Below are 12,421 nucleotides of genomic sequence, written 5' to 3'. Positions count from 1 at the left end.
CTTAAATAAAGGCAACTATAAGGATATAAAGAGTGAACTGGGAAATGAGGTTGAGGAATAGGTCATTAGAGATGCAGTGGCATACATTTAAAGCGATATTTCATAACACCCAGCAAAGATACATTCCAGTGAGCAAGAAAGATTCTAGAGCAAGGATGCACCATCCGTGGCTAACTAAGGAAGTTAAAGGTAATATTAAATTGAAAGAAAAAGTGTACAATTCCGTGGAAATTAGTGGCTAGTCAGAAGATTGGACAGAACATAAAAAAGCAAAGGATGGCTGAAGAAAAAATGGAGAAATTACAATACGAGTAAAAGCTAGCTGGAACTATAAAAACAGATAGTAAGTGCTTCTGGGGAGTTGATAATGGAAAATAAGGAAATGGCGGATGCATTGAACAGATATCTTAAATCCCTGTTTACTGTAGAAGAAACAACTAACACCCCAGATATAATCGTACGAGGTACAATTACAATCACCAGGGAAAGGATACTGAAAAAATAATTAGAATTAAAAGCTGACGAGCCCCAGATCCTAATGGACTTCATCCTAGAGTCTGAAAAGAAATGGTTGCTGAAATAGTAGATGCAGTGGTTTTAATTTTGCAAAATTCCCTAGATTCTGGAAAGGTCCCATCAGATTGGAAAATAGCAAATGTAACTCCTGCATTCAAGAAAGGAGGGAGACAGAAAGCACGAAACTACAGCCAGTTAGCCTAACATCTGTCAGGAAAAAATGCTGGAGTCAATTAAGGTGGTGAGAGCAGGGTCTTAGAAAATCTTAATGCAATCAGGCGGAGTCAGCATAGTTTTGTGAAAGGGAAGTAATGTTTGATTTATTAAAGTTCCTTGAAGTAACGAGCAGTGTTAATAAAGGGGAACAAAAAGATGTGTACATAGATTTCTAAACACCATTTGATAAGGGGCCATATCAAAGGTTTCTGCACAAGACGAGTTAATGGTGTAGTGGGTAAGATTAGCATGGTTAGAGGAAACGGAATTGACATAAATGGGTCATTTTTGGGTTTTTATTCCTTCATGGGATATGGGCGTCACTGGCTGGCCCAGCATTTATTGCCCATCCCTAGTTGCCCTTGAGAAGGTGGTGGTGAGCTGCCTTCTTGTACTGCTGCAGTACCGCTACACCCACAGTGCTGTTAGGGAGGGAGTTCCAGAATCCAGCGACAGTGAAGGAACGGTGATATATTTCTGAGTCAGGATGGTGAGTGACTTGGAGAGAAACTTCCAGGTGGTGGTGTTCCCATCTATCTGCTGCCCTTGTCCTTCTAGATGGTAGTGGTCGTGGGTTTGGAAGGTGCTGTCTAAGGAGCCTTGGTGAATTCCTGCAGTGCATCTTGCAGATGGGACACACTGCTGTTACTGTGCCTGTGGAGGGAGTGAATGTTTGTGGATGTGGTGCCAATCAAGTGGGCTGCTTTGTCCTGGACAGTGTCAAGCTTCTTAAGTGTTGTGGGAGCTGCACTCATTCAGGCAAGTGAGGAATATTCCATCACACTCCTGACTCGTTCCATTTAGATGGTTGCCAGGCTTTGGGGAGCTAGGAGGTGAGTTACTCATAGCAGGATTCCTAGCTTCTGACCTGCTGTTGTAGCCACAGTATTAATATGGCTAGTCCAGTTCAGTCCCTGGTCAGTGGTGACTCCCAGGATGTTGATAGTGGGAACCAACAAGAGGGAAAAACAAATTGACCTCATCCTCACCAACCTGCCTGCCGCAGATGCATCCATTCATGACAGCATCAGCAGAAGTGACCACAGCACAGTCCTTGTGGAGACGAAGTCCCATCTTCACATTGACGATACCCTCAATGATCAATGTTCGTTCTGTCACCACCTGCTGCAGACCCAGTCCAGCAGCTGTCTCCTTTAGGACTCGGCCAGCTCGGTCAGTAATGGTACTACTGAGCTGTTCTTAGTGACAGACGTTGAAATCCCCCACACAGAGTACATCGTCGAGTAATCTCAAGTGGATGACCCATCTCAGCCTCCTCCGGAGATCCCCAGCATCACAGATGCCAGCCTTCAGCCAATTTGATTCACTCCACGTGTTATCAAGAAACGGCTGAAGGCACTGGACACTGCAGAGGCTATGGGCCCTGACAATATTGCGGCAATGGTACTGAAGACTTGTGCTCCAGAACTTCGCTGCGCCCCTAGCCAAGCTGTTCCAGTACAGCTATAATACTGGCATCTACCTGGCTATGTGGAAAATTGCCCAGGTATGTCCTATACATAAAAAGAAGGACAAATCCAACCCGGCCGATTACTGCCCCATTAGTGTACTCTCGACCATCAGTAAAGTAATGGAAGGGGTCATTGACAGTGCTATCAAGCGGCGCTTGCTTAGCAATAACCTGCTCTCTGACGCCCAGTTTGGGCTCTGCCAGAGCCACTTGGCTCCTGACCTCATTACAGTCTTGGTTCAGACATGGACAAAAGAGCTGAACTCCCAAGCTGAGGTGAGAGTGACTGCCCTTGACATCAAGGCCGCATTTGACATAGTGTGTTATCAAGGAGCCCTAGCAAAACTGGAGTCAATGGGAATCAGGGGGAAAACTCTCCGCTGGTTGGAGCTATACCTAGCGCAAAGGAAGATGGTTGTGGTTGTTGGAGGTCAGTCATCTCAGCTCCAGGACATCACTGCAGGAGTTCCTCAGGGTAGTGTCCTTGGCCCAACCATCTTAGCTGCTTCATCAATGACCTTTCATCATGATGTCAGAAAGGGGATGTTCACTGATAGTTGATGTTCTGCACCATTCACAACACCTCAGATACTGAAGCAGTCCGTGTCCAAATGCAGCAAGAACTGGACAATATCCAGGCTTGGGCTGACAAGTGGCAAGTAACATTCGCACCACACAAGTGTCAGGCAATGACCATCTCCAACAAGACAGAATCTAACCATCCACCCTTGATGTTCAATGGCATTACCATCACTGAATCCCTCACTATCAACATCCTGGGGGGTATCATTGACCAGAAACTGAACTGGACTAGCCATATAAACACTGTGGCTATAAGAGCAGGTCAGAGGCTAGGAATCCTGCGGTGAGTAACTCACCTCCTGACTCCCCAAAGCCTGTCCACCATCTACAAGGCACAAGTCAGGAGTGTGATGGAATACTCCTCACTTGCCTGGATGAGTGCAGCTCCCACAACACTCAAGAAGCTCAACACCGTCCAGGACAAAGTAGCCCACTTGACTGGCACTACATTCACTCCCTCCACCACCGACGCACAGTAGCAGCAGTATGTGTACCATCTACAAAATGCACTGCAGGAACTCACCAAGGCTCCTTAGACATCACCTTCTAAACCCACAACCACTACCATCTGGACGGCCAAGGGCAGCAGACACATGGGAACACCACCACCTGGAAGTTCCCCTCCAAGTCGCTCACCATCCTGACTTGGAAATATATCACCGTTCCTTCAGTATCGCTGGGTCAAAATCCTGGAACTCCCTGCCTAACAGCACTGTGGGTGTACCTACACCACAGGGACTGCAGCGGTTCAAGGAGGCAGCTCACCACCACCTTCTCAAGGACAACTAGAGACGGGCAATAAATGCTGGCCCAGCCAGCGATACCCACATCCCATGAATGAATAAAGATATATAAATGTTTCCACGGAGGGGAGAGACTGGAACTTGGGAACACTGTTTAAAAATAAAGGCTCTCCTATGTTGGGCGGAGATCAGAATTTCTTCCTCTGAGGGTTGTTAGGCTAGAAAGATCGGAAAGTAGAGGCTATAATTAGATCTGCCATGCTCTTATTAAATGGCGATGAGAAACTTCAGTTATGAACATACATTGGAGAAGTTGGGACAGTTTTTCTTGGAGAAAAGAAGACCAAGCAAATTTGATAGAGCTATTCAAAATCGTGCTGGGCCTGGACAGAGTAGATAGGGAGAAGTTGTTCCCATTCATGAAAGGGTAGAGAACGAGAGGACAGATTTAAAATTGACAAGCTAAAGTGTTTTGAGAAAGAAGTTTTTCATGCAAAAAGTAGCGAAGGTCTGGAATACACTGCCTGAGAGTGAAGTGGAAGCAGGTTCAATCAAATCATTCAAAAAGAAATTCGATGTTATCTGAGAATGAAGAGTGTGCAGGGTTATGGAGAAAAAGAGGGAGAATGGCACTGAATTGTTCATTTGGAGAGCCAATGCAGACAAGGTGGGTTGAATGGCCTCCTGCGCTGTAATGTTTCTGATTCCTATATGGACTCCATTCCAGTTTCTCTCTCTCCATTTCACCTGTTCTGGCTTTCCATTCCAGCACTTCTGACATGACCTCCTTTTTCCTCAACAGAGAAATCCCCGCTCTCTGTGGCTGACAGGGCCCTTGATTGTGTTAGTCCCATTTCCTGCACTTCTGCTCTCACCCCATCACCTCCCTCTCAAAACCACAGTCGGGCTCCTCTTGTCCTTATTTTCCAGCCCTGCATATTCCTCAGTCACCCTCAATACCCTGTCCCGTCCAGACCAGGGTCAAATCTTTATTTGCCATTGTGATGTTCTTGGTTATTAGCTGCTCTGGGTGCTACACAAATGTAGTTGCCGTATCTCTGAATGCAAATCGGCGCCTGTTGCCTTTCTGTTATCACTGTGCTTTGGAGAACAAATGCTGCAACGATGTGTTACTATTGGCTGGTAACAGTGGTGCTGCTAAGGAGAAGCTGGTCTCTCTTTTTGCTGTGCTGTATATTTTAAAAGTAGCATTTTAAATTCTTGGCTTCTTTTAATCTGGCTTGAAGATAAGGAGAAAGAATTTTAAGTTGCGGGTCTGTAGATTGCAGAAGCCTTGGCTTTGCGCTGCTGTTTCTGTTGCAGTTTTATTCTGCTGCTTTGCACCAGGCCTTGATACTGACAGGGCGGAAAACTAACAAAAACAAAATGGTGGAACCAAGCAATATGGTGCTGAGCTCTGCCCAGAGCTGGACGAGCTTACCCCTCCCTGCCCTCTTTTTTTTTAAAACAAGTTTGACGATCCAGCCTTCACTGTTATGATGAGCAGCTTATGAATAGCTGATGCTGACATTCAACTAAAACAAAACCTTTCTGCCCAAATCACTGAGCTTGGAGTGAGGTCTTCACTCGCTTCTCGAACTCGGATGTCTTTTGGAGCTAGTCTATGTGCCTAATTTCAGATTCAAAGCCCTTGCAGTTGAAGAACTGGACTTTTTTTTTTAACTGAAGCACCCAAACTGAGGTTCCATGTGAGTGACTTCCCTTAAAATGCTCTACTTACAGACTGTCCCTCCCTCGAGGAGTCTGGATTGGAGCTGGGTAAGTGGAATCACGGCAGTTTATGTTGCTGCTGAAGTAGTCTTCTGCCTTGTGTTCTGGTATCTTCAGGAGTTAGCTCTGCTGATGTGATATCTTTTAGAAGTGACCACTGCTACCAATCATGACGCAGTGTGTCACAGCCTGCTGCCACTGTATATGTAGATGATCTCGATTATAGACCTCGAGGCATCTGTCTCTATGTTATCTATACTAAGTAAGATATTGAGACTGATGAGGATTCTGTTCAAACACAAGTATCTGAAGTTTATTACTAGCAACAACTATATACAGCTCTGCATAGGCCTGGGTCCAAACAGTTATATAAGCTGATTTAAAAACAAAAAAACTGCGGATGCTGGAAATCCAAAACAAAAACAGAATTACCTGGAAAAACTCAGCAGGTCTGGCAGCATCGGCGGAGAAGAAAAGAGTTGACGTTTCGAGTCCTCATGACCCTTCGACAGAACTTTCTGTCGAAGGGTCATGAGGACTCGAAACGTCAACTCTTTTCTTCTCCGCCGATGCTGCCAGACCTGCTGAGTTTTTCCAGGTAATTCTGTTTTTATATAAGCTGATTGCTTGACTATATGCCTGACTCATAAGGTGTACATAGAGTTTTGCTGATACAGGGTCACAGACAGTAATGAGCATCTGCAATAGAGGGCACAGACAATAGTGAGCATCCAGCATGGAGGCTGTACTTGTATATTCCAGCCTCTCACACAGTAATATCACTGTGATGTCACAATGCAGTTTCTTAAAGGTATATGTCATTGTCTGCATTGGCATGTGTCCAATATCACAACAAATGGGCACTTAGAAAATCATTTTATGATTGGGCAGAGTCAACATGGAATTATGAAAAGGAAATCATGTTTGACAAACCTATTGGAGTTTTTTGAGGATGTTATCTGTAGCATAGACAAAGGAGAACCTTGGATGTGGTGTATTTGGATTTTCAGAAGGTTTTTGATAAGGTCCCATGCAGGAGGTTAGTCCACAAAATTAGAGCACATGGGATTAGGGGGAATAAGCTGGCATGGATTGACAATTGATTAACAGATTGAAAACAGAGTTGGAATAAACGGGTCATTCTCCAGATAGCAGGTTGTTACTAGTGGGTAACACAAGGATCAGTACTTGGGCCACAGCTGTTCACAATCTATATAAATGGATTGAATGTGGGGAGCAAATGTAATATTTCCAAATTCGATGATGACACAAAACTAGGTGGAAATGTGAGGTGTGAGGATGCAAGGAGACTTTGGGGGGATTTGGACAAGCTAAGTGAATGGGCAAGAACATGGCAGATGGATTATAATATGAAGAAGTGTGAAGATTTGGATAGAAAAAAACAGAAAAGCAAATTATTTCTTAAATGATGAGAGTGTGGGAAGTGTTGATGTCCAAAGGGACTGTGGTGTCCTTGTTCATGAGTCACTGAAAGCTAGCATTTTAAAAAAATTGTTTATGGGATGTAGATATCACTGGCTAGGCCCATCCCTAACTGCCCCTGTTCAGGTGACATTTTTAAGAGTCAACTATGGGTCTGGATTCACATATATGACAGCAGATTTCCCTTCCTGAAAGGGAATTAGTGAGCCAGAGGGGTTTTTATAACAATTGACAATGGTTTTGTGATCACCAGAATTTTATTTGATTCAAATTTCATCATCTGTGGTGGGATTTGAACCCAGGTCCCTAGAGAATTACCTTGGGGCTCTGGATTACTAAGGGAGTGATAATACCACTATGCCACCACCTCCTAATAGTTTGCAGGTGTAGCAAGCAACCAGGAAGTATTATGGACAGGAGAGAGGTAAGTTCAAGCAGCACTAATTTCCCCTCACCACCTGTTCATAAACAAAAGGTGTTTTGAATTAGTTTGTCTTTTCTTTTACAAATAAGCAGTGGCATATTTTCCCAATCACTCAGTTTTTGTGTGATCCAATTTTACTAATAATCCCACAGCAATCTCAAGTAAGGATTAACTCAGAAGGTTAGTTTATTTTCACACATTCAAAATCCATGAAAAAGAGTGTTCACAACTTCCCACTCTGCATTCATACAGTAAAGGGAGGGATAGAAGAAAGGAAGTTTGTAGAAAAACAGAATATTGATTCACATGAGTTCCAGAGACCCAAAGTCAGAGCCCAGTGAGGAAGTCTCTCATGCAGGGATTCAGTGGTCAGCTGGCTGGAGTCCGGTGTTGTAAGATTCGCATTTTCAGGTGGCGCTGATGTCACCAGATGAAACATAGAAACTAGGAGCAGGAGTAGGCCATTCGGCCCTTCGAGCCTGCTCCACCATTCATTATGATCATGGCTGTTCCTCTACCTCAACGCCATAGTCTGGTTCTCTCCCCGTACCCTTGTTCTCTCCCCGTACCCTTGTTCTCTCCCCGTACCCTTGACGCCTTTTGAGTCCAGAAAGCTATTTATTTCTTTCTTAAATATATTCAGTGACTTGGCCTCCACAGCCTCTGTGGTAGAGAATTCCACAGGTTCACCACCCTCTTAGTGAAGAAGTTTCTCCTCATCTCAGTCCTAAATAGCCTACTCCGTATCCTGAGACTATGACCCCTTGTTCCAGACCCCCCACAGCCAGAGGAAACATCATCCCTGCATCCAGTCTGTTTAGCCCTGTCAGAATTTTGTACATTTCAATGAGATCCCCTCTCATTCTTCTAAAGTATAATGAATACAGGCCTAGTTGGTCCTCATATGACAATCCTGCCATCCCAGGAATCAGTCTGGTGGACCTTCACTGCACTCCCTCTATGGCAAGTATATCCCTTCTTAGGTAAGGAGACCAAAACTGCACACAGTACTCCAGGTGTGCTCTCACCAAGGCCCTGTACAGCTGCAGGAAGACATCCTTGTTCCTGTACTCAAGTCCACTCGCACTGAAGGCCAACATACCATTTGCCTTCTTAACTGCTTGCTGCACCTGCATGCTTGCTTTCAGTGACACCCAGGTCCCTTTGTACATCAACATTTCCCAGTCTATCACCATTTAAATAATACTTTGCCTTTCTGTCTTTCCTACCAAAGTGGATAACTTCACACTTACCCACGTTACACTGCATCTGCCCACTCACTGCAGGATGTTGATTTGATGTTACTATCAGATCAGCCATGATCTTATTAAATGGCGGAGCAGTCTCGAGGGGCTGAATGGCCTACTCCTGTACTTTGTATGTTCACTCAACTTGTCTCAATCACCTTGAAGCCTCTTAACATCCTCCTCACTGCCCACATTCCCAATGAGTTTTGTGTTGTCAGAAACTTGGAAATATTACATTAGGTTCCCTCATCCAAATCATTGATATATATTGTGAATAGCTGGGGCCCAAGCACTGATTTCTGCAGTGCCCCACTAGTCACCACCCGCCACTATGAAAAAGATCAACTTATTCCTACTCTCTGTTTCCTGTCTGCTAATCAATTCTCAATCCATGCCAATATATTACCCCCAATCCCATGTGCTTTAATTTTACACATTAACCTCTTACATGGGACTTTATCAGGAGCTTTCTGAAAATCTAAATCCACTGATTCTCCCTTATCTATTGTACTAGTTACATCCTCAAAAACTCCAGTAGGTGTGTCAAACATGATTTCCCTTTCATAAACCCATGTTGACTTTATCAAATCTATTGATATTTTCGAAGTGACTTGTTGTCACATCCTTTATAATAGACTCTAACATTTCCCCACCACTGATGTTAGGTTAACTGATCTGGAATTCCATCTTTTTTACCACCCTCCAATCTGTTGGAACTGTTCCAGAATCTACAGAATTATGGAAGATGACAGCCAACGCTTCCACTATTTGCATGGCCACCTCCTTTAGTACCCTGGGATGTAGATTGTTGGGCCCTGCAGATTTATAGGTTTTCAGTCCCATTAAGATTGCGCAATGTTCAACACCACTCGCAACTCCTCAGATACTGAAGCAGTCTGTGTCCAAATGCAGCAAGACTCGGACAATATTCAGGCTTGGGCTGACATTGGTGCCACACAAATGCCAGGCAATGACCATCTCCATCAAGAGAGAATCTAATCATCGCCCTTTGACTTTCAATGGCATTACCACTGAATCCCCCATTATCAACATCCTGGGAGTTACCATTGACCAGAAACTGAACTAGATTATCCATATAAATACTGTGGCTACAAGAGCAGGTCAGAGTCTAGGAATCGTGCGACAAGTAACTCACCTCCTGACTACCCAAAGCCTGCCCACCATCTACAAGGCACAAGTCAGGAATGTGATGGAATACTCCCCACTTGCCTGGATGAGTGCAGCTCCCACAACAGTCAAGAAGCTTGACACCACCCAGGACAAAGCAGCCCCGCTTGACTGGCACCACATCCACAAACATTCACTCCCTCCAACACCGACGCACAGTAGCAGCAGTGTGTACCATCTACAAGATACACTGCAGGAATTCACCAAGGCTCCTTAGACAGCACCTTCCAAACCCATGAACACTACCATCTAGAAGGACAAGGGCAGCAGATAGATGGGAACACCACCACCTGGAAGTTCCCCTCCAAGTCACTCACCATCCTGACTTGGAAATATATCGCCGTTCCTTCACTGTCTAACAGCACTGTGGGTGTACCTACACCTCATGGACTGCAGCGGTTCCAGAAGGCAGCTCACCCCCACCTTCTCAAGAGCAACTAGGGATGGGCAATAAATGCTGGGCCAGCCAGTGATGCCCACGTCCCATGAATCAATAATAAAAAAGAAATTCTCCAGCACTATTTTTTAGTAATACTAATTTCCTTTAATTCCTCGTACTCACAGATCCTTGGTTTCCTGGCATTTCTGGGAAGTTATTTGTGTCTTCCTCCGTGAAAATGGAGTGCAGCAGAGGTAACTGATTGAAGACTTGGAGTTTGGTGAGAGCGGGAGTTTGGTGAAGGAGGGGCAAGGAGATGTTCGTTTCCTTTTTCTATTTTTCTCACCCTGAAGAAATTGGTTCTAGCTCTACTACAGGGAGTATCTATTCTAACCCTAAGGTTTAAAATAGTATACAAATTGGTGGTAATGTTAATAAAATATTTAAGGAAACAACATAAATAGGTGATTAATATAATGAAGTAATTATTTAAAGCACGCGAAGGATGGCAGGACAGGTGATGTGTCGAGGCTGCAGCATGTGGGAGCTCCTGGATAACATTGTGATCCAGGGCAAACATGCCTGCAGTGAGTGTTTATGGCTCGAGGAACTTGGGCTCAGCCATTGAGCTGGAGGCTGAGCTGCAGACACTGCAACACATCAGGGAGGGGGAATGATACCTGGACGCTTAGCACCAGGAGGCAGTCATATCACTTAGGATAGGGTGTTCTGATTTGCTCAGTGTTCAAGGACAGGAGGGTGTGACTGCAAGTGAGGCAGGTAAAGGGAATCCAGAGGAGTGAGAACCTCTGCAATTGTCCAATAGATTTGATGTTCTTTCAGCTTGTTTGGATGAGAGTGGGGACAGCAGCAAACTGACCATGACACCGTGGTACAGGAAGCCATTCATGTGGGGAGAGCAAAAAGGAATGTAGTGATAGTAGTGGACAGCCTAGTGAGGGGAAACTTTGTGTGTGTGTGAGGGAGGGGATATCAGACAGGGTTTGTGTGTGGGTGAAGGATGTGAATATCAGACAGGGTTTGTGTGTGTGAGAGGGGAATATCAGACAGGGTTTGTGTGTGTGAGAAGGGAATATCAGACAGGGTTTGTGTGTGTGAGAGAGGGGAATATCAGACAGGGTTTGTGTATGTGTGAGAGGCGAATATCAGACAGGGTTTATCTGTGTGTTCTCTGCAGCAAAGAGTGAGATCCGGATGGCTGTGTTGCCTGCCTGGTGCCAGGGTTCAGTACATCTACTCAGGGCTGGAGAGGAACTTGCAGTGGGAGGAAGACTATCCAGTTGTCATGGTGCATGCAGGTACCAATGACATAGGTAGAACTAGGAAAGAGGTTCTGCATACAGAGTATGAGGAGCTAGGCAATAAATTGAAAAGCAGAACCTCAAAGGTTATAGTCTCTGGATTATCATCTGAGCCACATGCAAATTGGCACGGGGCAAATAAGATCAGAGAGATGAATGTGTGGCTCAAAGACTGGTGTGGGAGAAGTGGGTTCCAGTTTGTGGGGCACTGGCACCACTACTGGGGAAAGTGGGCACTGTGGAGGCTGTATCATTGGGACGGTCTACACTGGAACCCGTGCTGGGACCAGAGTTCTTGCAAACCGCATAACTGGGAAAGTAAAGAAGGTTTTAAATTAAATAGTGGGGGCAATGGGAAATGAATGTCGGAGAAAAGGAGGAAGGGACAGAGAGAAAACAACCTTAGAATGCACAAAGAAGAGTAGATGTCACAACGATAACAAAAAGCCTAAACTAAAGGCTCTGTATCTGAATGCACACAGCTTTCATAACAAAGTAAACATTGAAGTAAATAAATATGATCTGATAGCCATTATGGAGACCTGGCTGCAAGTTGACAAGGATTGGGTCCTGAATATTGAGGGATATGTGACCTTCAAGAGGAATAGGAGACTAGATCAAGGTAGAGGGGTAGCGCTGTTAATCAAGGATGGCATTGTTTCAGGATGTAGAATCGGTTTGGATGGAGATTATGAATGATAGGGGAAAGAAGTCACCAGTGGGAGTGGTCTACGGGCCCCCTAACAGTAACCAAAATGGACAAAGTGTACAAGAAGAAATATTAGGGGCTTTTGATAAAGGGACAGCAATAATTAAGGGTGACTTTAATCTACATATAAACTGGAAAAATCAGATTGGCAGTAGTAGTCTGGATGAGCAGTTCACAATGCTTTTGAGATAGTTTCTTAGAGCAGCACATTCTGGAACCAACCAGAGAGCAGGTTATGTTAGATTTGATATTGTGTAATGTGACAGGATTAATTTATTGACCTCAGCGTGAAGGCACCCCTAGTTGCAGCAACTACAATATGATTGAATTTTATATCCAGTTTGAAAGGGCGAAGAGTGGGTCTAAGACTAGTATTTTACATTTAAATGAGGGCAACTATGTGGGCATGAAAGCTGAGCTAGTTGAACTGACCTGGGATGCTAGGCTAAG

Source organism: Carcharodon carcharias, chromosome 11 (assembly GCF_017639515.1).
Source record: "Carcharodon carcharias isolate sCarCar2 chromosome 11, sCarCar2.pri, whole genome shotgun sequence".
NCBI lineage: Eukaryota > Metazoa > Chordata > Chondrichthyes > Lamniformes > Lamnidae > Carcharodon > Carcharodon carcharias.
The sequence above is the reverse complement of the archived record's forward strand: the minus strand, read 5'-3'. Positions refer to the sequence as shown.